This window comes from Triticum urartu, chromosome 7 (assembly GCF_003073215.2).
Source record: "Triticum urartu cultivar G1812 chromosome 7, Tu2.1, whole genome shotgun sequence".
Classification (NCBI taxonomy): domain Eukaryota; kingdom Viridiplantae; phylum Streptophyta; class Magnoliopsida; order Poales; family Poaceae; genus Triticum; species Triticum urartu.
In genome coordinates, this window is record NC_053028.1 from 431,873,966 (window position 1) to 431,899,853 (window position 25,888).

At 42.4% G+C, this 25,888-nt stretch overlaps 1 long non-coding RNA gene across 1 annotated transcript; it reads right to left on the bottom strand.

Moving 5' to 3' along the window:
- Positions 1 to 18,799: 18,799 nt before the first annotated feature.
- Positions 18,800 to 21,750, bottom strand: LOC125523579. The gene is made up of 3 exons (XR_007290296.1): positions 21,615 to 21,750; positions 19,866 to 20,764; positions 18,800 to 19,774 (listed from the first exon to the last, which is right to left on the bottom strand). It is a non-coding gene; the product is annotated as an uncharacterized LOC125523579 (long non-coding RNA).
- Positions 21,751 to 25,888: the final 4,138 nt, after the last annotated feature.

Below are 25,888 nucleotides of genomic sequence, written 5' to 3' on the forward strand. Positions count from 1 at the left end.
ACGGAACACCTTATAATAAATAATGAAAAATCCTCGCCAAAGATGAAGACCATGGGGCCCACACCCTTCTCACGAGGGTGGGGGCGCCCCCCCTAGGGGGCGCCCCCCTGCCTCGTGGGCCCCCTGGTGGCTCTCCGATGACCATCTTCTCCTATATGAAGTCTTTCGTCGAGAAAAAAAATAAGAAGCAACCTTTCGGGACGAAACTCCGTCGCCACGAGGCGGAACCTTGGCGGATCCAATCTAGAGCTCTGGCAGAGTTGTTCTGCCGGGGAAACTTCCCTCCCGGAGGGGGAATCATCGCCATCATCATCACCAACGCTCCTCTCATCGGGAGAGGGCAATCTCCATCAACATCTTCATCAGCACCATCTCATCTCAAAACCCTAGTTCATCTCTTGTATCCAATTCTTGTCTTCAAGTCCGGGATTGGTGCTAGTAGTGTTAATTACTCCTTGTAATTGATGCTAGTTGGTTTAATTGGTGGAAGATCATATGTTCAGATCCTTTATGCATATTAATACCCCTCTGATTATGAACATGAATATGCTTTGTGAGTAGTTATGTTTGTTCCTGAGGACAAGGGAGAAGTCTTGCTATTAGTACTCATGTGAATTTGGTATTCGTTCGATATTTTGATGAGATGTATGTTGTCTAGCCTCTAGTGGTGTTATGTGAACATCGACTACATAACACTTCACCATTATTTGGGCCTAGAGGAAGGCATTGGGAAGTAATAAGTAGATGATGGGTTGCTAGAGTGACAGAAGCTTAAACCCTAGTTTATGCGTTGCTTCGTAAGGGGCTGATTTGGATCCACATGTTTCATGCTATGGTTAGGTTTACCTTAATACTTTTGTTGTAGTTGCGGGTGCTTGCAATAGAGGTTAATCATAAGTGGGATGCTTGTTCAAGTAAGAACAGCACCCAAGCACCGGTCCACCCACATATCAAATTATCAAAGTACCGAACGCGAATCATATGAATGTGATGAAAACTAGCTTGACGATATTCCCATGTGTCCTCGGGAGCGCTTTTCCTTATATAAAAGTTTGTCCATGCTTGTACTTTGCTACAAAAAGGATTGGGCCACATTGCTGCACTTTATTTACTTTTGTTACTTGTTGCTCGTTACAAATTATCTCATTACAAAACTATCTGTTACCACTTATTTCAGTACTTGGAGAGAATACCTTGCTGAAAACCGTTTGTCATTTCCTTCTGCACCTCGTTGGGTTCAACACTCTTACTTATCGAAAGGACTACGATAGATCCCCTATACTTGTGGGTCATCAATGTTTTGGTGATCAACTTGCGGGTTCCGCCCATGAACCTATGCATAGGGGTTGGCACACGTTTTCGTCGTGATTCTCTGGTAGAAACTTTGGGGCACTCTTTGAGCTTCTATGTGTTGGTTGAATAGATGAATCTGAGATTTTGTGATGCATATCGTATAATCATAACCACGGATACTTGAGGTGACATTGGAGTATCTAGGTGACATTAGGGTTTTGATTGATTTGTGTCTTAAGGTGTTATTCTAGTACGAACTCTAGGGCTGTTTGTGACACTTATAGGAATAGCCCAATGAATTGATTGGAAAGAATAACTTTGAGGTGGTTCCGTACCCTACCATAATCTCTTTATTTGTTCTCCGCTATTAGTGACTTTGGAGTGGCTCTTTGTTGCATGTTGAGGGATAGTTATGTGATCGAATTATGTTATTATTGTTGAGAGGACTTGCACTAGTGAAAGTATGAACCCTAGGCCTTGTTTCCTATCATTGCAATACCATTTATGCTCACTTTTATCATTAGTTACCTTGCTATTTTTATATTTTCAGATTACAAAAATCATTATCTACTATCCATATACCACTTGTATCACCATCTCTTCGCCGAACTAGTGCACCTATACAATTTACCATTGTATTGGGTGTGTTTGGGACACAAGAGACTCTTTGTTATTTGGTTGCAGGGTTGCTTGAGAGAGACCATCTTCATCCTACGCCTCCTACGGATTGATAAACCTTAGGTCATCCACTTGAGGGAAATTTGCTACTGTCCTACAAACCTCTGCACTTGGAGGCCCAACAACATCTACAAGAAGAAGGTTGTGTAGTAGACATCAAGCTCTTTTCTGGCGCCGTTGCCGGGGAGGTGAGTGCTTGAAGGTATATCTTTAGATCTTGCAATCGAGTCTTTTAATTTCTTGTTTTATCACTAGTTTAGTTTATAAAAAAATAAAAAATGGAATTAAGTTTGCCTCATACGCTTTATCTTTTTAATATCTATCGTGAGAATAAGGATTACGATAATTGTGTTCAAGTGCTAGAAGAAGAATGCATTAGAATGTTTGGCACTAAATATTTGAATGATGAGCATGATTGCAATGTTGTTAGTATGAATTCCTTGAATATCCATGATACTAATGATATGCAAAGCCACAAGCTTGGGGAAGCTATGCTTGATGAGTATGATATTTTTGTCACCCAAGTTTTGATGAGTGATACGTCTCCAACGTATCTACTTTTCCAAACACTTTTGCCCTTGTTTTGGACTCTAAATTGCATGATTTGAATGGAACTAACCCGGACTAATGCTGTTTTTAGCAGAATTACCATGGTGTTATTTATGTGCAGGAGCAAACGTTCTCGGAATGACCCGAAACTTCACGGAGACACTTTTCAGAAAATAAGAAAAATACCTGCCAAAGATGAAGGCCAGGGGGGTCACCACCTTACCACGAGGGTGGGGGTGCGCCCCCCTACCTCGTGGGCCCCTGTTGCCTCTCTGACTCCAACTCCACCTCCATATATTGAGTTTCGGGGATAAAAAAATCAGAGAGAAGAAATCATCGTGTTTTACGATACGGAGCCGCCGCCAAGCCCTAAAACCTCTCGGGAGGGCTGATCTGGAGTCCGTTCGGGGCTCCGGAAAGGGGAATCCGTCGCCATAGTCATCACCAACCATCCTCTATCACCACATGATGCTCACTGCCGTGCGTGAGTAATTACATCGTAGGCTTGCTGGACGGTGATGGGTTGGATGGGATCTATCATGTAATCGAGTTAGTTTTGTTAGGGTTTGATCCCTAGTGTCCACTATGTTCTGAGATTTATGTTGCTATGACTTTGCTATGCTTAATGCTTGTCACTAGGGCCCGAGTGCCATGATTTCAGATCTGAACCTATTATGTTTTCATCAATATATGAGTGTTCTTGATCCTATCTTGCAAGTCTATAGTCACCTATTATGTGTTATGATCCGTTAACCCCGAAGTGACAATAATCGGGATACTTATCGGTGATGACCGTAGTTTGAGGAGTTCATGTATTCACTATGTGTTAATGCTTTGTTCCGGTTCTCTATTAAAAGGAGGCCTTAATATCCCTTGGTTTCCGTAAGGACCCCGCTGCCACGGGAGGGTAGGACAAAAGATGTCATGCAAGTTCTTTTTCATAAGCACGTATGACTATATTCGGAATACATACCTACATTATATCAATGAACCGGAGCTAGCTCTGTGTCACCCTAGGTTATGACTGTTACATGATGAACCGCATCCGGCATAATTCTCCATCACCGATCCATTGCCTACGAGCTTTCCACATATTGTTCTTCGCTTATTTACTTTCCCGTTGCTATTGCTATCATCACTACAAAATACCAAAAACATTACTTTTACTATTGTTACTTTTTGCTACAGTTATCACCACTATCATATTACTTTGCTACTAAACACTTTGCTGCAGATATTAAGTTTCCAGGTGTGGTTGAATTGACAACTCAGCTGCTAATACCCGAGAATATTCTTTGGCTCCCCTTGTGTCGAATCAATAAATTTGGGTTGAATACTCTACCCTTGAAAACTGTTGCGATCATACTTGTGGGTTATCAATGAGTAAATTTATTATGATGATAGCATGCCTCCTATTTATGATGATTATATTGATGAAAGTGGATTTGGAGAGGTCATGACTTTATTTTGTGATGAATCCACTATTCCGGAAGAGGTTCCAATTGATTATGAGAACAAAGTTGCTATCTATGATGATTATTGTGATGACTTGTATGCTATAAAGAATAATGATATCCATGAAACTTGTCTTCATGATTTTAGTTTTCAATTGGATTATGCCTCACACGATAATTATTTTGTTGAGTTTGCTCCCACTACTATTCATAAGAAGAATTTTGCTTATGTGGAGAGTAATAAAATTTCTATGCTTGTAGATCATGAAAAGAATGCTTTATGTGATGGTTATATTGTTGAATTCATTCATGATGCTACTGAAAATTATTATGAGGGAGGAATATATGCTTGTAGGAATTGTAATAATACCAAGTTTCCTCTCTATGTGCTTAAAGTTTTGAAGTTATGCTTGTTTTACCTTCCTATGCAAGTTGATTCTTGTTCCCACAAGTTGTTTGCTCACAAAATCCTTATGCATAGGAAGTGGGTTAGACTTAAATGTGCTAGTCATATTCTTCATGATGCTCTCTTATGTTTCAATTCTTATATTTTATGTGAGCATCATTGAAATCATCATGCCTAGCTAGGGGCGTTAAACGATAGCGCTTGTTGGGAGGCAACCCAATTTTATTCCAATTCTTTACTTTTTGCTCCTGTTTAGTAATAAATAATTCATCTAGACTCTGTTTAGATGTGGTTTTATGTTTTAATTAGTGTTTGTGCCAAGTAGAACCGTTGGGAAGACTTGGGTGAAGTCTTTGCGATCATGCTGTAAAAAACCGAAACTTTAGCGCTCACGAGAATTGCTCCCATTTTTATTTGGAGAGTGCTATTTAGTTAATTATTTTTGCAGATGATTAATAGATAAATTCCTCACCTCCAGAAATTTATTTGAGAATTTTATGAGTTCCAGAAGTATACGTTTGATCCAGATTACTACAGACTGTTCTGTTTTTGACAGATTCTGTTTTCATTGTGTTGTTTGCTTATTTTGATGAATCTATGAGTAGTATCGGAGGGTATGAACCATAGATAAGTTGGAATACAGTAGATATTACACCAATATGAATTTAGAATGAGTTCATTACAGTACCTTATGATGGTGATTTTCTTTCTTATACTAACGGAGCTTACGAGTTTTCTGTTAAGTTTTGTGTTGTGAAGTTTTCAAGTTTTGGGTAAAGATTCGATGGACTATGGAATAAGGAGTGGCAATAGCCTAAGCTTGGGGATGCCCCGGAAGGCATCCCCTATTTCGTCTTCGTTCATCGGTAACTTTACTTGGAGCTATATTTTTATTCGCCACATGATATGTGTTTTGCTTGGAGCGTCATTTTATTTTATTTAGTTTTGCTTGTTGTTTGAATAAAATACCAAGATCTGAAATTCTTAAATGTTAGAGAGTCTTAACATAGTTGCATAATCATTCAACTACTCATTGAGCTTCACTTATATCTTTCGGAGTAGTTTGTTGTTGCTCTAGTGATTCACTTATATCTTTTTAGAGCACGGTGGTGGTTTTATTTTATAGAAATAGATGAACTCTCATGCTTCACTTATATTATTTTGAGAGTCCTAAACATCATGGTAATTTGCTTTGGTTATGAATTTAGTCCTAATATGATGGGCATCCAAGAGGGATATAATAAAAACTTTCATATAAAGTGCATTGAATACTATGAGAAGTTTGATACTTGATGATTGTTTTGAGATATGAGGATGGTAATATTAGAGTCGTGCTAGTTGAGTAGTTGTGAATTTGAGAAATGCTTGTGTTGAAGTTTGTGATTCCCGTAGCATGCACGTATGGTGAACCGTTATGTGATGAAGTCGGAGCATGATTTATTTATTGATTGTCTTCCTTATGAGTGGTGGTCGGGGACGTGCGATGGTCTTTTCCTACCAATCTATCCCCCTAGGAGCATGCGCGTAGTACTTTGTTTCGATAACTAATAGAATTTTGCAATAAGTACGTGAGTTCTTTATGACTAATGTTGAGTCCATGGATTATACGCACTCTCACACTTCCACCATTGCTAGCCTCTCTAGTACCGCGCAACTTTCGCCGGTACCATAAACCCACAATTTACCTTCCTCAAAACAGCCACCATACCTACCTATTACGGCATTTCCATAGCCATTCCGAGATATATTGCCATGCAACTTTCCACTGTTCCGTTTATTATGACATGCTTCATCATTGTCATATTGCTTTGCATTATCATGTAGTTGACATCGTATTTGTGGCAAAGCCACCGTTCATAATTCTTTCATACATGTCACTCATGAGTCATTGCACATCCCAGTACACCGCCGGAGGCATTCATATAGAGTCATATTTTATTCTAAGTATCGAGTTGTAAGTACATAAAAGTGTGATGATCATCATTATTAGAGCATTGTCCCAGTGAGGAAAGGATGATGGAGACTATGATTCCCCCACAAGTCGGGATGAGACTCCGGACAAAATAAAAATAAAAAAGGCCAAAGAAGCCCAAATAAAAAAAGAGAAAAAAGAGGCCATAAAAAAAGAGAGAAAGGCCCAAATAAAAAATAAAATAAAATAAAAAATGAGAGAAAAAGAGAGAAGGGGCAATGCTACTATCCTTTTACCACACTTGTGCTTCAAAGTAGCACCATGATCTTTATGATAGAGAGTCTCCTATGTTGTCACTTTCATATACTAGTGAGAATCTTTCATTATAGAACTTGGCTTGTATATTCCAATGATGGGCTTCCTCAAAATGCCCTAGGTCTTCGTTAGCAAGCAAGTTGGATGCATACCCACTAGTTTCTTTTGTTGATCTTTCATACATTTATAGCTCTAGTGCATCCGTTGCATGGCAATCCCTACTCACTCACATTGATATCTATTAATGGGCATCTCCATAGCCCGTTGATATGCCTAGTTGATGTGAGACTATCTTGTCCTTTTTTGTCTTCTCCACAACCACCATTCCATTCCACCTATAGTGCTATGTCCATGGCTCACGCTCATGTATTGCATGAAGATTGAAAAAGTTTGAGAACATCAAAAGTATGAAACAATTGCTTGGAGTACTTGGAGGACGACTCTACTACTTTACAAAAAAAAACCTCGGGGGCTCCCACGATCGCCAAGGTGATCTGGCGGCGATGACGGGTGAGACGGCGGCCTCGACACCGGCAAATCCGTCGGTGCAGAGGCGATTGATTCCTGGAGGGGGCCACGAGCTGGTTCTCTTCAGCGGGAGGGAGTGGGAGCAAATCAAGGAAAGATCGCGGCGGATCTTTCGGGGAGCGACAGATCGGGACCAAGTCTTGATCCGGTCGAGAAAAAGAGCGAAGGAGATAGCTGATTTGTTGGCAGGTGAGATTCCGTCGAGATCATGGGAGGTGATTAGGAGAGGAGCGACCGCGCCCCTCGCGGGATCGGAAGAGTGTATCTCGCAGGGGGTGGGCGTGGTTTCCGCCGGTTCTTTAGAGATAGTTTCAGTAGATAAGGCTAGTTATTTATTCCTTCAGGATTGTAGAATCAGATTGCAGCCGGGATTGAAGGTTGTTTCAATTTTGTTTCCTGCCTTTGGGAATTCATTTGAGGGAAAGGGAGGAATTCTTGGAGCAGTTATTAGGAAACTGCTCATTCATGGCTGTTTATTCACTTTTAATTACATCAATTTCGTTCCTGAGGTTGTTTGGGAAGGATTTGTTGCTTGCTATATCTAGGGACTCGGGAGCGGCTGTCATCCATCTTCTCTTGATCCCAAGCACACCCATATTCTCTCTGCACAGTCCACCTCTTGCCGTGAACTAGCCTGTACTATGGCGGGATAGGGAGAGCTTGTGAGCAGTGAGGTGGGGAAGAAACCTGTGACCGTGGTGGGTTCCGGGGGGACGACGGCTGCATCGACGGGTACTTGCTCCCAGCCGGTGCTCGACCATGTTGGCTCCTCCTCCCACCTAGTGCCGCATGTCCAGCCGAGTTCGATGATCCTGGGGCGTGGCCAGGGAGAGGGCCGTCCTCTCGTCATTGACTTGGAGGCTGCCCGCAAGGCCGTCAGCGGATTCCTAGTGGTGGGGCGCCTCCTCTCCCCTTTCTAGGTCAATCCGAGGGTCATTGTCGACGACCTCCGGAACACGGCCTGGAAGAACCAAGGGGAGTTCACCATCCAAGAGGTGGATAGCGCGGACGGGAGGTTTATCCTCAATCTCGCTGCTGAAAGCGATCGTCGATTTGTGCTAAAGGCGCAACCTTGGCATTTCAAGCGTAACGGTCTCATCTTCGCCGAGTTCGACGGCAAGGGGGACCCAGCAGAGGTCGACCTTGGTGTCATGGCCATATGGGTCCAGGTACGCGATCTTCCATTCGAGCTTAAGACTGAGAGTATAGGGAGGTCTCTTGAGGATCAACTAGGTGAGGTGTTGGAGGTTTCTCACCAAAACCATGTAATCGTTGATAAATACCTACGGGTGCGTGTCAAGATATTACTGCATGAACCTCTAAAGTGTTCTGTAGAGTTTACACCTCTAGGTAGTTCTAAGGTTTTTAAGTATGATGTAAAGTATGAAAAGCTTCCCCTGTACTGCGAGTGTTGTGGCATTGTTGGCCACACTTCTGAGAGGTTTTGTAAAATCCCTCGTGATAAGAGGGTTGTTTGTTATCCTAGAAATCTGAGTGTAGAACCCTACTGGAAGAGCCAAGGAGCTAGTAAGAGGGGTCTCCTCTTCGGGAACTATCTTCGCGACGGCAAGAATTCTTCTTCAGGCACCGTCAACAACACCGCCAAGACCATGGACGTCGTCAAGGTGGCCACTTCCGTGAGAGGACTCACGGTCTCGGATAAAGGGGCCGCCTCATCCGTCAAGTTGACACTCGGCCAGGAGGGCCGGGAGCGGGGGCTCATGGCGCCTGTTCCGGCTGACGCAGCACTTGGTAGGGAGGACCAGGCAGGCGCGCCGGCTGATTCTGGCGAGCGAGACGGGCGGGGCAAAGAGCCTCTGGTGCACCCGCACCATGGAGGACCGCACGACCAGGAGGGTCAGGTGCGCCACACTACTGGTCTGAACCAGTCTCTCCTAGGGGGTCTGAAGCCCAAATCCTCTCAAGTGCTGGGCATGCACAGCCTAGTCCCAGGGGCTAAGGATGATGAATTTCTTTTCCAGCCGGGTGTGCTGGAGGCTTTAACAAATGCTGTTGCTGCAAGAATGGGTACGGCAGGTGGCGACCCAGAAAATAATGCCCTATGTTTTAAGTTCAGTGCAGGGAAAAACCATATGAAGGGGAGCTCAAAAAAGAGAAAAAAAAGAAAGGGGGAGCAAACAGAGCTGAGGATGCTCATAAGAAAGTTTTAGGGAAAAAAGGGGACATTCTTTTGGGGCCCAACCGACGGGTAGTGACTTAGAGTTCTCTTTTGAAAAAGAGATGGACAACTATGAGCACATGTTATATGGCGATGTAACCGCCTCATCCAAACGGGTGTGTACTGGTAGAGTTGAGGTAGTACAGGACAAGGAGGGGGTGTTATGCATGTTACAAAGGAGATAGATGAGAAGGAGGAAGAATATACTCCGCAAGGAGTGGAGTTGGTGGGTGAAGAAAAAGATGAGAATGGCGCATCGGCGGCCTCCGAGGAGGAGGACCGCCGGGCCAAATGAAAATCCTAGGATGGAACTGCCGTGGTATGCTCTCCAACACGGTAGTTCGTGAGCTTCTGGAACTACAGGAGCGTACAAGGGCGGAGTTAATTTTCCTTTCCGAATCCCATTTGAATAAGTGTAAAGCCGGTGAGCTTCGGCGTGTCCTAGGTTTTGATTCTATGTTTATAGTGGAAAGTGATGGTCGGGCCGGTGGCCTTGTTATGTTTTATCATAAGTCAAATAAAATTGAGTTGAACTATGTATCGTCTTATTTTATTGATGTTCTGTTTATGTATGAGGATGTTGTAAAGTGGCGATTCACGGGCTTTTATGGTCATCCGAACTGGAACGAGCGTCATTTATCTTGGGATGATATTCATAATTTACATAGTAAGGGTGACCACCCTTGGCTGGTTTTGGGGGATTTTAATGAAATTTTATACTCCTCGGAAAAGGAGGGTGGTAATGCGAGACCAAATGGAATGATGAGGGACTTTCGTGATTGCCTTATGGACTGTGGGCTGGAAGACTTAGGTTACATGGGCGATCCTTTTACTTGGAGTAGAGGTGAAATCCGAGAGCGTCTCGATCGGGCAGTTTGCAATGTAGGGTGGGCACATAAATTTCCTCGTGCGGCGGTGATTAATGAAGAACATGTCCATTCTGATCATCGGCCACTGGTCTTGGACACAGATTATTTGGATGACAATATTTTCAGACGACCAAAGAGGTGCGTGAAGCAATTTGAAGCTAGGTGGTTAAAGGAAGAGACTGTTACTGAAATTGTTAAGGCTTCTTGGGAAAGAGCAAAGTTAGCAGGTATTGGCCCTTCACTAGCTGATCGAACGAGAGCCGTGCATGCCGATTTGCACACTTGGGATCATGTAACTCTCAAGAGCCCAAAGCGAAGAATTAATAAATTAAAAAAGAGTTAGAGAGACTGAGGCGTGGTCCCTTGAACACAGAATCACGATGCCGACAGAAGGAGATTATTGTGGTAATTGAGAACCTATTGGACCAAGAGGAAATTTTCTGGCTACAAAGGGGTCGTGCAAATTGGTTGATGCACGGGGATCGTAATACATCGTTTTTCCACAACGCAGCCACGGCTAGGAAAAAGAGAAATAATATAAAGAAACTTTTAGATGATTCTGGGATTTGAAGAGAAGGCAAGGAGCTGAAGAATCATATTACTGATTATTTTTCAAAACTCTTCACGTCGGAAGTCCAGCAGCCGAATCAAGAGGTTTTGTCCCTAGTTCGTAGGAGAGTGACGACTGAAATGAACAATGCTCTTCTTGCCCCTTATACTGCTGAAGATGTTCGCAAGGCGCTATTCGAGATTGGGGACTTAAAAGCTCCAGGGCCAGATGGACTCCATGCTATCTTTTATAAAAGATTTTGGCCTATGCTAGGGGACGATCTAGTTGAGGAGGTCCTACAAGCCATCAATACGTGTACTATACCAGCTGGTTGGAACGATACTGCGATTGTGATGATCCCAAAGGTTAACACCCCGAAAAAAGTAACCCAATTTAGGCCGATCAGTTTATGCAATGTGGTATATAAAATAATTGCAAAGATGGTGGCCCTTCGCTTGAAGGTTCTCCTGCCAGATATTATAAGCCCGACTCAGAGTGCTTTTGTGCCTGGCAGACTAATAACGGATAATATATTGATAGCTTATGAGTGCTTTCACACAATCAAAAATAAAAGAGAAGGTAGGGAGGGCTTGTGTGCTATTAAACTGGATATGCACAAAGCTTATGACAGAGTTGAGTGGCCTTTTTTGAAGGAGATTATGTTGAGACTGGGCTTCCGTCAAGATTGGGTGAATTTAATTATGCAATGCATCTCAACGGTCGAATACAGAGTAAGGATTAACGCGGAGGATAGTGAGAGTTTTAAGCCTACAAGGGGTTTGAGGCAGGGTGACCCTTTGTCACCATACCTTTTCTTGTTGTGCACAGAGGGATTGAATGCTCTACTTACACGGGCGGAGGAGATTGGAACTATTTCAGGAGTAAAAGTTTGTAAATATGCCCCGCCCATCACAAACCTTCTCTTTGCGGATGATTCTTTGATTCTCATGAAAGCCAACCAACATAATGCGGAAGCTCTGAAAACAGCGTTAGATTTATATTGTCAGGCATCGGTACAATTGGTAAGCATTGAAAAATCCAGCATTTTCTTTAGCCCAAACACGAAGGTGGAGATTAGGGAACAATTGTGTATAACGCCGAATATAATGACAGAGGCCCTCAGTGACAAATATTTGGGCTTGCCAGCAAATGTGGGTGTAGATAAAACAGATTGTTTCCAATTTCTGATTGAACGGATTGTCAAGAAAATTAGTGGCTGGAAGGAAAAATTATTGTCTGCCGGGGGAAAGGAGATCCTGCTCAAGGCTGTGATCCAAGCCATACCCACCTATGCAATGTCAGTCTTTAAAATTCCTAAAAAAATTGTAAAGGAGTGGGGATACGAGGAGAACCAGAGGAGGATGCACTGGATGGCCTGGTGGAAAATGTGCGTACCTAAAAACCAAGGAGGGATGGGATTTCGTGATATTCACTGTTTCAATCTAGCACTGCTAGCCAAACAGGCATGGCGCCTTCTGGATAATCCTGATTCTTTGTGTGCCACAATTCTAAGGGCTAAATACTATCCTGATGGCGATTTGTTAAATTCTAAGCAAAAGAAAGGCTCTTCTTTCACCTGGCAAAGTATTATGGCTGGCATAAATTCTCTGAAACGTGGCTATATTTGGCGTGTGGGGAATGGACAAAATATAAATATTTGGGAAGATGCCTGGATCCCAAATTGTGATACTAGAAAAGTTGTGACACCTAGGGGGGGACAACTGTTATCTAAGGTGGGTGATTTGATTGATCCTATTTCAAATTCTTGGGACGAAGATCTGATTACACAAACAATGTGGCCCATTGATGTTCAACGGATTCTCTCAATTCCAATATCGCAACATGATATGCCAGATTTCATTGCTTGGAGTTATACGAAAAATGGTATGTTCTCGGTTCGGTCTGCTTATTTTGTGGAGTGGAACCACCAGTATGGAAGTAGACTAAGACATTCTAATGGGATGGGGCGAAGTACAATTAATCCTATTTGGACTAAGATATGGAAGTTATCGTGTCCGGCAAAAGTCAAAAAATTTATATGGCGTACATTACATGGAACGCTTCCATGTCGGGTTACGCTCACAAATAGACATATGAAGGTCACGCCCATTTGCCCTACTTGCTCTGAGGGTTCTGAAGATACAAAGCATATGCTTTTCCTTTGCAGTAGAACAAAGAAGGTTTGGACCAGGCTGGGGATGGATGATATCATTGATAAAGCTTGCAAGGTTGACCTTGCTGGAGAGGCGGTGCTGGAATACCTACTACTTCTGCCAGACCAAGAGTTGAGGATAATGGGTCATCACAATGTGCGTGAAATGATTGCTGTTTCAGCATGGTATCTATGGTGGGAAAGGAGGAAATTAGTGCACAAGGAGACAACTCAGAATGCACTTCAGATTTCAATGGGGATTCTAGCGCTTACGTCAAACTTCGTAAATGCATCATCCCCCAAGGCTACTATGAAAAAGGGGGAATCGTCATGTCCTCCTAGGGGTTTTGTGAAACTTAACGTTGACGCTTCTTTTGACCATGACCTTCTTAAGGGCACGATGGGGGCAGTTTTGAGAGATGAAAAAGGTAGGTTTATCGCGGGGGGAAACGGGAAGATTGACTATTGCGATGATGTGTTGATGGCGGAAGCCTCAGCTCTTAAATTTGGTATAACATTGGCGCAAAGGGCGGGATGTAATCGCCTTATTATTAACTCAGACAACCTGGAGGTGATTGATACCATGAAGAACGAAGGACAGTCGGCGGGTGCGGCGGCGACAATTTTCGACGATTGTTTTCATTATGCTTGTGACTTCGTTGCTACTAGATTCGAACACTGCAACAAAGAAGCAAATAAAGTAGCTCATAAGCTTGCGAGTTTAGCTAGATTTTCGTTGGTTTCTGAATGATTTGAGGAACCTGTAAATGAAATTGTAATAACCCTCACAGACGATGTACTTGCTATCTCTAATGAATAAAGTTTTCGTTTATCTCAAAAATAATGAAACAATTGCTTGGCTTGTCATCGGGGTTGTGCATGATTTAAATACTTTGTGTGGTGAAGATGGAGCATAGCCAGACTATATGATTTTGTAGGGATAGCTTTCTTTGGCCATGTTATTTTGAGAAGACATGATTGCTTAGTTAGTATGCTTGAAGTATTATTATTTTTATGTCAATATTAAACTTTTGTCTTGAATCTTATGGATCTGAATATTCTTGCCACAATAAAGAGAACTACATGGATAAATATGTTAGGTAGCATTCCACATCAAAAATTCTATTTTTATCATTTACCTACTCGAGGACGAGCAGGAATTAAGCTTGGGGATGCTGATACATCTCCAACGTATCTATAATTTTTGATTGTTCCATGCTATTATATTATCAACTTTGGATGTTTATGGGCTTTATTATACACTTTTATATTATTTTTGGGACTAACCTATTAACCCAGAGCCTAGTGCCAGTTCCTGTTTTTTCCCTTGTTTCAGTGTTTCGCAGAAAAGGAAAATCAAACGGAGTCCAATTGACCTGAAACTTCACGGAACTTATGTTTGGATCAGAAGAAGCCCAGAATACTTGGAGTGCACGTCAGGGGATCAATGAGGAGGCCACGAGGTAGGGGGGCGCGCCCTCCACCCTCGTGGGACCCTCGTGGCCCCCCTGACGCACTACTTCCTCCTATATATCTCCATATACCCTAAAACAATCAGGGAGCACAATAGATCGGGAGTTCCGCCGCCAGAAGCCTCCGTAGCCACCGAAAGACAATCTAGACCCATTCCGGCACCCTGCCGGAGGGGGAATCCCTCTCCGGTGGCCATCTTCATCATCCCAGTGCTCTCCATGACGAGGAGGGAGTAGTTCTCCCTCGGGATTGAGGGTACGTACCAGTAGCTATGTGTTTGATCTCTCTCTCTCTCTCTCGTGTTCTTGAGGTGATACGATCTTGATGTATCGCGAGCTTTGCTATTATAGTTGGATCTTATGATGTTTTCTTCCCCCTCTACTCTCTTGTAATGGATTGAGTTTCCCCTTTGAAGTTATCTTATCAGATTGAGTCTTTAAAGATTTGAGAACACTTGATGTATGTCTTGTCGTGCGTATCTGTGGTGACAATGGGATACCACGTGATTCTCTTGATGTATGTTTTGGTGATCAACTTGCGGGTTCCGCCCATGAACCTATGCATAGGGGTTGGCACACGTTTTCGTCGTGATTCTCCAGCAGAAACTTTGGGGCACTCTTTAAGGTTCTATGTGTTGGTTGAATAGATGAATCTGAGATTTTGTGATGCATATCGTATAATCATCCCCACGAATACTTGAGGTGACATTGGAGTATCTAGGTGACATTAGGGTTTTGATTGATTTGTGTCTTAAGGTGTTATTCTAGTACGAACTCTAGGGCTGTTTGTGATACTTATAGGAATAGCCCAACGAATTGATTGGAAAGAATAACTTTGAGGTGGTTTCGTACCCTACCATAATCTCTTCGTTTGTTCTCCGCTATTAGTGACTTTGGAGTGACTCTTTGTTGCATGTTGAGGGATAGTTATGTGATCGAATTATGTTATTATTGTTGAGAGGACTTGCACTAGTGAAAGTATGAACCCTAGGCCTTGTTTCCTATCATTGCAATACCGTTTACGCTCACTTTTATCATTAGCTACCTTGCTGTTTTTATATTTTCAGATTACAAAAATCATTATCTACTATCCATATACCACTTGTATCACCATCTCTTCGCCGAACTAGTGCACCTATACAATTTACCATTGTATTGGGTGTGTTGGGGACACAAGAGACTCTTTGTTATTTGGTTGCAAGGTTGCTTGAGAGAGACCATCTTCATCCTACGCCTCCCACGGATTGGTAAACCTTAGGTCATCCACTTGAGGGAAATTTGCTACTGTCCTACAAACCTCTGCACTTGGAGGCCCAACAAGGTCTACAAGAAGAAGGTTGTGTAGTAGACATCAGGCACTGCCGTTTAGGTCATATTGGTGTAAAGCGCATGAAGAAACTCCATTTCGATGGACTTTTGGAATCACTTGGTTATGAATCACTTGGTACTTGTGAACCGTGTCTCATGGGCAAGATGACTAAAACGCCGTTCTCCGGAACTATGGAGCGAGCAACAGATTTGTTGGAAATCATACATACTGATGTATGTGGTCCGATGAATATTGAGGCTCGCGGCGGGTATCGTTATTTTCTCACCTTCACAGATGATTTGAGCAGATATGGGTATATCTACTTGGTGAAATATAAGTCTGAAACATTTGAAAAGTTCAAAGAATTTCAGAGTGAAGTGGAAAATCATCGTAACAAGAAAATAAAGTTTCTACGATCTGATCATGGAGGAGAATATTTGAGTTACGAGTTTGGTCTTCATTTGAAACAATGCGGAATAGTTTCGCAACTCACGCCACTTGGAACACCACAGCGTAATGGTGTGTCCGAACGTCGTAATCGTACTTTACTAGATATGGTGCGATCTATGATGTCTCTTACTGATTTACCGCTATCGTTTTGGGGTTACGCTTTAGAGACGGTTGCATTCACGTTAAATAGGGCACCATCTAAATCCGTTGAGACAACGTCTTATGAACTATGGTTTGGCAAGAAACTAAAGTTGACGTTTCTTAAAGTTTGGGGCTGCGATGCTTATGTGAAAAAGCTTCAACCTGATAAGCTCGAACCCAAATCGGAGAAATGTGTCTTCATAGGATACCCAAAGGAGACTGTTGGGTACACCTTCTATCACAAATCCGAATGCAAGACATTTGTTGCTAAGAATGGATCCTTTCTAGAGAGGGAGTTTCTCTCGAAAGAAGTGAGTGGGAGGAAAGTAGAACTTGATGAGGTAACTGTACCTGCTCCCTTATTGGAAAGTAGTCCATCACAGAAACGGTTCCTGTGACACCTACACCAATTAGTGAGGAAGCCAATTATGATGATCATGAAACTTCAGATCAAGTTGCTACCGAACCTCGTAGGTCAACCAGAGTAAGATCCTCAACAAAGTGGTATGGTAATCCTGTTCTAGAGGTCATGTTACTTGACCATGACGAACCTATGAACTATGAGGAAGCGATGATGAGCCCAGATTCCGCAAAATGGCTTGAAGCCATGAAATCTGAGATGGGATCCATGTATGAGAACAAACTGTGGACTTTGGTTGACTTGCCCGATGATCGGCAAGCCATCGAGAATAAATTGATCTTCAAGAAAAAGACTGACGTCGACGGTAACGTTACTGTCTACAAAGCTCGACTTGTTGCGAAAGGTTTTTGACAAGTTCAAGGAGTTGACTACGATGAGACCTTCTCACCCGTAGCGATACTTAAGTCCGTCTGAATCATGTTAGCAATTGTCGCATTTTACGATTATGAAATTTGGCAAATGGATGTAAAGACTGCATTCCTGAATGGATTTCTGGAAGAAGAGTTGTATATGATGCAACCTGAAGGTTTTATCGATCCAAATTGTGCTAACAAAGTGTGCAAGCTCCAGCGATCCATTTATGGACTGGTGCAAGCCTCTCGGAGTTGGAATAAACGTTTTGATAGTGTGATCAAAGCATATGGTTTTATACAGACTTTTGGAGAAGGCTATATTTACAAAAAAGTGAGTGGGAGCTCTGTAGCATTTCTAATACTAGTAAGCTTGCATGTGCAATGCACGTCTTGCTTGCACATGCAAAGGTAAATAACGACAAACCATGATTAGATCAATGGTGGGCATAGGGTCCATTGATTTCTCAAGAAACATACTATGAGCAGAAAATAAATGTAATATAAATGAATAAAGAATTGGTAAGAAAAAATATGATCCGAATAAAGGTTGCATTATGATGGAGAAAAATGTAACATATGTTTTGGATAACAGTGCCCAACCATGTTATGAGTTTCGTACAGGCACTTGAAATTTGATTGTGAGATATTCTCTATTCCTAGTCGATAATGCATAAAAATACAACTGAAAAGGGATATAACAACCAAGCAATAATCAGCTTGGGCAACATTATCTCATCTCTGTTGAGATGTCTTCACCAAGATTCCGTTCTCTGCTTTCTCTTTACCCAACTTAATTACTGGAAAGGTATTTGAGTTGCTCATTGGTCAGCACACTACATGGGAGATCAATAATACTACCACTGTAAATCACTAAAAGGAGAGGACACTTCGCAAACATGTCTCACATTTCAGTATACTACTTTAGTACTTACCGCAGGTGTGGGAAGATGACAACAACAATCAAAAAAAGGTTTCTTGTCCCTGTAAAATCGGTGAATTGTTATATCTTAATCACATATTTGCTCCATTCAGTTGAACTAATTTTGACGAAGATCAATTTCAGGTCTAAAATTTCAAGCCTAATGAAAAACAAAATGCAATAGACATAACTGAATAATGGGTACATGATAGTAGGTTAAATAAGCCCATACAACTTGTGGTCTATGGAAATAAGAATTAGAATTCAAGCTCATACAAGTAAATAAATAGATTATCAAAAAGCTATATCAGGTTACAGAGCAACAATAGTGCTACCATGAGGTTGCAGTGAGGAATAGTGGAAAAGGAATAAAAAAATTGTGTAAGCATGAGAGCAAACTTCCTCCAATAATTTTTGTGTCAGTCACATAGCAGGTGCATTCCTGTTCTGATTAAATCAGATAACCAATGATGGAATAATCCCATTAAAGGGGATAGTTGCATTATTGTTCATGTTTTTCTTCACCGCAAAGATCATATATCTGAGTGTAGCCTCTGCAGCTAACTTTCATCACCTCCCGGACCGTCATGGTAGGTTGTTGATAACAACAACAGTAACACAATCGCCGCGAGAAAAATGTGTGATGTAGCACAATGGTGACACCAACGCCTCCCGGCTGTGCCCAGCTGTGGCAACTGCCACACCCCACTGCCACCGGACGGCGCCTCCATCCAGGAGTACACAAGTTGCCCCACGCCAAGCGAGATCTTTCAAATCTTCTCTATCATTGTCATTGCAAAAGGACTTTCATCAGTGGCTCGCTGACAATCTCCCCCAAACCCTACAAGAGATTCAAGTAAGTTTAAACTTCCATTTTGCACATGTGCAATTGAGTCACTCACCTTGCTAGAGTAGGTCAGATCTATTATCCATACCTAAGCCCTCCGAATTATTGTATTTTCCTGGCCAGATAATGGATCAACAAGCTTGTCCCTTCATATTGTCAAACACGGGCTGACTGGATCATCTACTTTGGTCATTCAAATTATAAAACACAATCATGATATTGAAATCTCATCTCATTCCATCATGTGAGCTTTTCCCAGTTTTTTTAAAGAGCTTTTCTTAGTTTTGGACAAACTGAATGACGGTGATGATTTGTATATTGTAGCTTTTTCTTTCATACGCTTCACTGGGTAGATGGGAGAGCGCGCTGTGCCCTATGTTCAACCCCAAAAACCTTGATTCAAGGTTTGTAGGTCATAGTAGTTGTCATCACTCGCAAGCTTGCTTGTGCACTTTAAAAAAACTGCATGACGAAGCACATCAAGAGCAGCAAAGGTGCTCTCAAGTTGTTATGCATATCATATGGCACATGTAGGACAACAAAATGACAGTCATCAAGGAAAATATATAATTACCAAATCAACCCCAAATCAGCACTCGCATCTCCATCTATGTATCAGACTACTTGGAACTGAACTGAATGTAAAGCAAGATTTAAGTGTTGACCATTAGTCCTCAATGTCCCATGTGTTCTCCATCCTGCTCCTGATTTTACTGTCCTACTCTAGTTCGTAGTCTAAATTTAGTTACTGGTTGCACTCACCCCTAAGTGAACACTAAAAGTTTTAACAGGATAAATCACACAGATATATCATTAATTACCTTAGTCAATAGAGTCCTGGAATTGGGTCACAAGATCCTGACAAAACTGACCGGAGTTTTCGTAGTTCTCTGAAACTTTTCATGTCTGGTTCGCTACTACTCACAGTTCTTGGATTAAATAAGCCCCATGAAAGCAAATTTTCTTGGGGTATACGACTGAAAAGAAGGTTGTAAAATTCATCAAAATCATCTAGAACAAAACAGTATGACATACTTTTTGCACAAGTACTGTAAAAACAAGTATTACCTGTCCTAGCCTTTGTTTCTCAACAGTCTCTGGCTTGTACTGAAAAAACAGTATGACGTACTTTTTTACTCCTACAACTACCTTCGTGATGATCCGAAGAAAGTGTCGCAGACACTATGCACATTTATTTTGTTGGATTGTGCAGATCCAATTGAGCAGTCCCTAAAGCTGGAAGGACTTGAGAGAATTCAGTACACTATTATTAGGAGCCAACAATTCCGTTTCAGAACACAATTGCTATAGATATATGATGCTGAAAATTCCGTTCTTAAAATATCCTTCATATTTAAACTCGACATATCTAGAAAATGAGAGCTTTGGCCTTCTTCTGTTAACATGAAAGTAGCAGCTAGCAGCCATGTTGCAACTCCATATTTTAGACGCTTTCAATGAATACACAAGACATGCAAGGACCGCTCACAGTTTCAGCGGCAATGTGAGCAAAACAAGTCAGCAAGCACATAATGATTTCTAGGCTGAGAAGAGTGTAGATAGACGTGCATAACAAGTATTCCTATATACGACCCTTCAGCACTTATCTGCTTCTAAAACAAACCATATACTAAAAGCTGGAATACAGATCACGAAAATGTTGCGATAATTCTGATTTTTGCAGTTGACAGAACAATATTAGTAGAAGGTAAGTAGTATTGTTCTGGAAATTTAGTGAAACGGAAGCGTGATTAGCATATCAAAATACCGTATTAATCGACCCATTGTATCTGGAAGAATAGGGCGGCATATCTCACGGGGTCATCCATGATCGCAGTGGATGTAAATCGCTTGGTGATCGGTGATGAAATGGGGCGAGATGGATGCACCCGATGGACGTTTTGAGCACAGTACTTGACACAATAGCCTTGATCTTTGCGACCCCTCTCCAAAGCTGCCTTTCTATCCTGAAATCTCCCGAAAAAACCAAACTCTGAGACAGATGGTAGCCGGTGAGGGGAACTGACCACATGCTGCTGAAGTAAGCTTCTGCTTTTTATGTTCTGAGAGGTCAAATTTCAGGCTGGTTCTAGTGATACTTATCAGCCTAAAACTACTTGGTCACATATGGACATGAAGTCCAACTGATTGTCCGGTAGCTAAATAGTTCAAACTTTTTCACTACACGGTTTGTGACTAATAAGTCAGTCATATGTTAGTACTACACAGTGCTTAATGACATTTTAGTTTTTTTGCAAAAAAAAAGAATTATAGCAATTGGAGTTCACTTGTTCGTTTTTTCTATAACTAATGAGAAACAAATAGGATCTGCTTTCTTGCTAAAAATTCTTTAAGCAAGGGATCAACATAGCTTCCGTCAAATTCTATGAAATCATGTGATGCTAGATAACAATAACAGCATCAAACTCTACAAAATAAATGCCTCGGCATTTAAAAAAAATCCATGATGAGCTCATTGATGAGAAGCAGACAAACACTATGCCAATAAATAATTACCACTACCTAAGCATCATTGAGCTACATACTATGCCACTCTTGTTTATTCAGTAGAAGAGCAAGAAAAGTCTTCCTTTCAGCGTGATAATTGGAAATATTTCAGATGCAGAAGAGTAGGAAAAGAATTTACCAATGGATGAACAGTTTCAATATGAAAATACTTATGTGCATTATAAAGATTATTCAGTTTATGGAACTTTAAAAAGTAATAACATGGCAAAAGCTTTTATATTGTCTTCAGAGGATAAAACAACCATGCATGTTTGAAAAAAGTTCAGAATCAAGTTGTAAACCAGATACCTTTCTAGTTGCAATACCTCCTTCAGCATCCTCTTTCTTGTTGTAGGAAAAAATAAGCTTGAATAATGATCCAAGAGCAAAGGCGTTGGGACTATCAGTGCCACCCATCAGCAGCATTGTCGACTTATATTTCTTCCTCATTGGACCATCACATACTATGTTCTTCTTAACTATCACCTACTCAAGGCAGTTCCAGAGCTTTGCATATAATTTCATATTATTTCAACATAAATAGCACAGCTTATCAAATAACCCAGTATAAAGAGATATGCATGAATTTCAGCACAACACAAAGATCTAAACTTCATGCTTTTACAAGGGTAGTAGTAGATGAACACTATACCACTACAATAACTGACAATAGTATCTGAATTGTGGAGCACGACCACAATGTTCAGAAAAGACGCATGACATTTACCTGAACATGGATAACCTGTTCGTCAATCAAGAAGGCATGTCTCTTCAGAGAATAATATTCAGTTTCGCTGGTTAAAACTGCTTCTTGCTTTTAACTGCATTTCGCTCAAATTAGCCTAACCTCAAAACTGAGGACAGATCAGTCTACTGCTATTGCAGCAAGCAAAATGAAATTCATTCAAAAACAGAAGATAACATAGAGAGCAAGCATGACATGGTGGATAAAATGCGATAGATCGGTAGCTGGTACTCCCTCTGTAAACTACTCCCTCCGTCCCAAAATTCTTGTCTTAGATTTGTCTAAATACGGATGTATCTAGTTACATTTTAGTGTTAGATACATCCGTATCTAGACAAATGTAAGACAAGAATTTTGGGACGGAGGGAGTAATATAAGAGCATTTAGATCACTAATATAAAACTGGTTCAATGTGATACGAATTGCAACAGATGTCAACACCTATGAAGCTACAGACGGGCAACTCCCAGTTCATTGAAGTATACCACAACTGTATATATACTGCTAAGGACATACAGAGATCAGAACCAAGAATAGGAAGTGGTGGTAACCTTAGCTGCGACTGCGGCAGTTTCAAGATGGCCTAGGCGAGGCGGCGGAGAACCGGCAGGCATCGTGGGGAGTGTGGTCGCGAAGGGGCCAGCGGTGGGGCGTCGTGGTCGCTGTTCGGGGATGGCCTGAATTGGGAGAGGCGTGCGTTTGTGGAGTGCGAGTGGGGGTGGGCAGCAGCCGGCGTCACCGTGCGCGCCGCAAGGAAGCAGAACCCGGCGGCCACCTCGACCCTCCTCGCCGCCTTCCGTCTCCGCCTCCACCTCGACCGCGCGCACCGTAAGGAAGCAGAACCCGGCCTCCACCTCAACCCTCCGCACCGCAAGGAAGCAGGACCCGGCGGCCATCTCGTTACTCCCCCGCCTCCGCCTCGCCGCCTTCCGGGACACCGCGCTCACCCTCCACCTCCTCGTGCGCGGCGGAGGAGGCCAAGCTGAGCGGCGGTGGCGGAGGAGGGCGAGGATTTAGGGCGGCGGGTGGCGGCGGAGGCCAAGTGGATAGGCGGGCGGCGGACGGGGCGGACGACGGGGGAGGATCGGCGTCCGCTGGGAGGTGGAGCGGGCGAGGTCGTGGTGCAGGTGTGGTGCGGGCGTGGTGTGCGGAGCGGTTTTTGTTTTTCGAAGCAGCGGGTAGGATTAGCGATCGATAGTGTGGGCGTGGCTTAATTCCGTGGCTTGCAGCGTTAAACACGAAACGATTAGGAGCCATTAGATTTTGATGATGGATGGATGTGATTGTTTGGATCTGCCCCTCTCTTCCTTTTATAGTGGTAGTAGATTATATGTGGATGACATACTGTTGATTGGAAATGATATAGAATTTCTGGATAGCATAAAAGGATACTTGAATAAGAGTTTTTCAATGAAAGACCTCGGTGAAGCTGCTTATATATATATTGGGCATCAAGATCTATAGAGTCAAGACGCTTAATTGGACTTTCACAAAGCACATACCTTGATAAAGTTTTGAAAAAGTTCAAAATGGATCAATCTAAGAAAGGATTCTTGCCTGTGTTACAAGGTGTGAAGTTGAGTAAGACTCAATGCCCGACCACTGCAGAAGATAGAGAGAAAATGAAAAGTGTTCCCTATGCTTCAGCCATAGGCTCTATCATGTATGCAATGTTGTGTACCAGACCTGATGTGTGCCTTGCTATTAGCTTAGCAGGGAGGTACCAAAGTAATCTAGGAGTGGATCACTGGACAGCGGTCAAGAACATCCTAAAATACCTGAAAAGGACTAAGGATATGTTTCTCGTGTATGGAGGTGACAAAGAGCTCGTCGTAAATGGTGTCGATGCAAGCTTTGACACTAATCCGGACGATTCTAAATCACAAACCTGATATGTGTTTATATTGAACGGTGGAGCTCTCAGTTGGAGCAGTTCTAAACAAAGCGTCATGGCGGGATCTACTTGTGAAGCGGAGTACATAGCTGCTTCGGAAGCAGCAAATGAAGGAGTCTGGATGAAGGAGTTCATATCCGATCTAGGTGTCATACCTAGTACATCGGGTCCAATGAAAATCTTTTGTGACAATACTGGTGCAATTGCCTTGGCAAAGGAATCCAGATTTCACAAGAGAACCAAACACATCAAGAGACGCTTCAATTCCATCCGCGATCAAGTCCAGGTGGGAGACATAGAGATTTGCAAGATACATACAGATCTAAATGTTGCAGACCCGTTGACTAAGCCTCTCTCATGAGCAAAACATGATCAGCACTAAGGCTCCATGAGTGTTAGAATCATTACTTTGTAATCTAGATTATTGACTCTAGTGCAATTGGGAGACTGGAGAAAATATGCCCTAGAGGCAATAATAAAGTTATTATTTATTTCCTTATTTCATGATAAATGTTCATTATTCATGCTAGAATTGTATTAACCGGAAACATAATACATGTGTGAATACATAGACAAACATAGTGTCACTAGTATGCCTCTACTTGACTAGCTCGTTGATCAAAGATGGTTATGTTTCCTAACCATAGACATGAGTTGTCATTTGATAAACGAGATCACATCATTAGGAGAATGATGTGATTGACTTGAGCCATTCTGTTAGCTTAGAACTTGATCGTTTTAGTTTACTGCTATTGCTTTCTTCATGACTTATACAGGATCCTATGACTATGAGATTATGCAACTCCCGATTACCGGAGGAACACTTTGTGTGCTACCAAACGTCACAACATAACTGGGTGATTATAAAGGTGCTCTACAGGTGTCTCCGATGGTACTTGTTGAGTTGGCATAGATCGAGATTAGGATTTGTCACTCCGATTGTCGGAGGGTATCTCTGGGCCCTCTCGGTAATGCACATCATTATAAGCCTTGCAAGCAATGTAACTAATGAGTTAGTTGCGGGATGATGCATTACGGAACGAGTAAAGAGACTTGCCGGTAATGAGATTGAACTAGGTATTGAGATACCGACGATCGAATCTCGGGCAAGTAACATACCGATGACAAAGGGAACAACGTATGCTGTTATGCGGTTCGACCGATAAAGATCTTCGTAGAATATGTAGGAGCCAATATGGGCATCCAGGTTCCGCTATTGGTTATTGACCAGAGAAGTGTCCCGATCATGTCTACATAGTTCTCGAACCCGTAGGGTCCGCACGATTAACCTTCGTTGACGATATAGTATTTATGAGTTATGTATGTTGGTAACCGAATGTTGTTAGGAGTTCCGGATAAGATCACGGACATGACGAGGAACTCCGGAATGGTCCGGAGATAAAGTTTGATATATGGGATAATAGTGTTTGGTCTCCGAAAGGGTTCCGGATGTTTCCCGAAATGTTTGGGTACGAGAACACTTGATTTGGGCCAAAGGGGAAAGCCCACAAGGTTTTTGGAAAGCGCAAAAAGGAAGTTTTGCGAAGTCCAGGGGCCAGACGTCAGGGTCCCTAGCGTTTGGGTCCAGACGCCGGGAACCCTGGCGTCTGGCCCTGGAGTCCGAGAAGGACTCTTGCCTTTCGGGTGAAACCGACTTTGTGGAGGCTTTTACTCCAAGTTTCGACCCCAAGGCTCAACATATAAATAGAGGGGTAGGGCTAGCACCCAAGACACATCAAGAAACACCAAGCCGTGTGCCGGCAACCCCGTCCCCTCTAGTTTATCCTCCGTAATAGTTTTCGTAGTGCTTAGGCGAAGCCCTGCGGAGATTGTTCTTCAGCAACATCGTCACCACGCCGCCGTGCTGCCGAAACTCATCTACTACTTCACCCCTCTTGCTGGATCAAGAAGGCGAGGACATCATCGAGCTGAACGTGTGCTGAA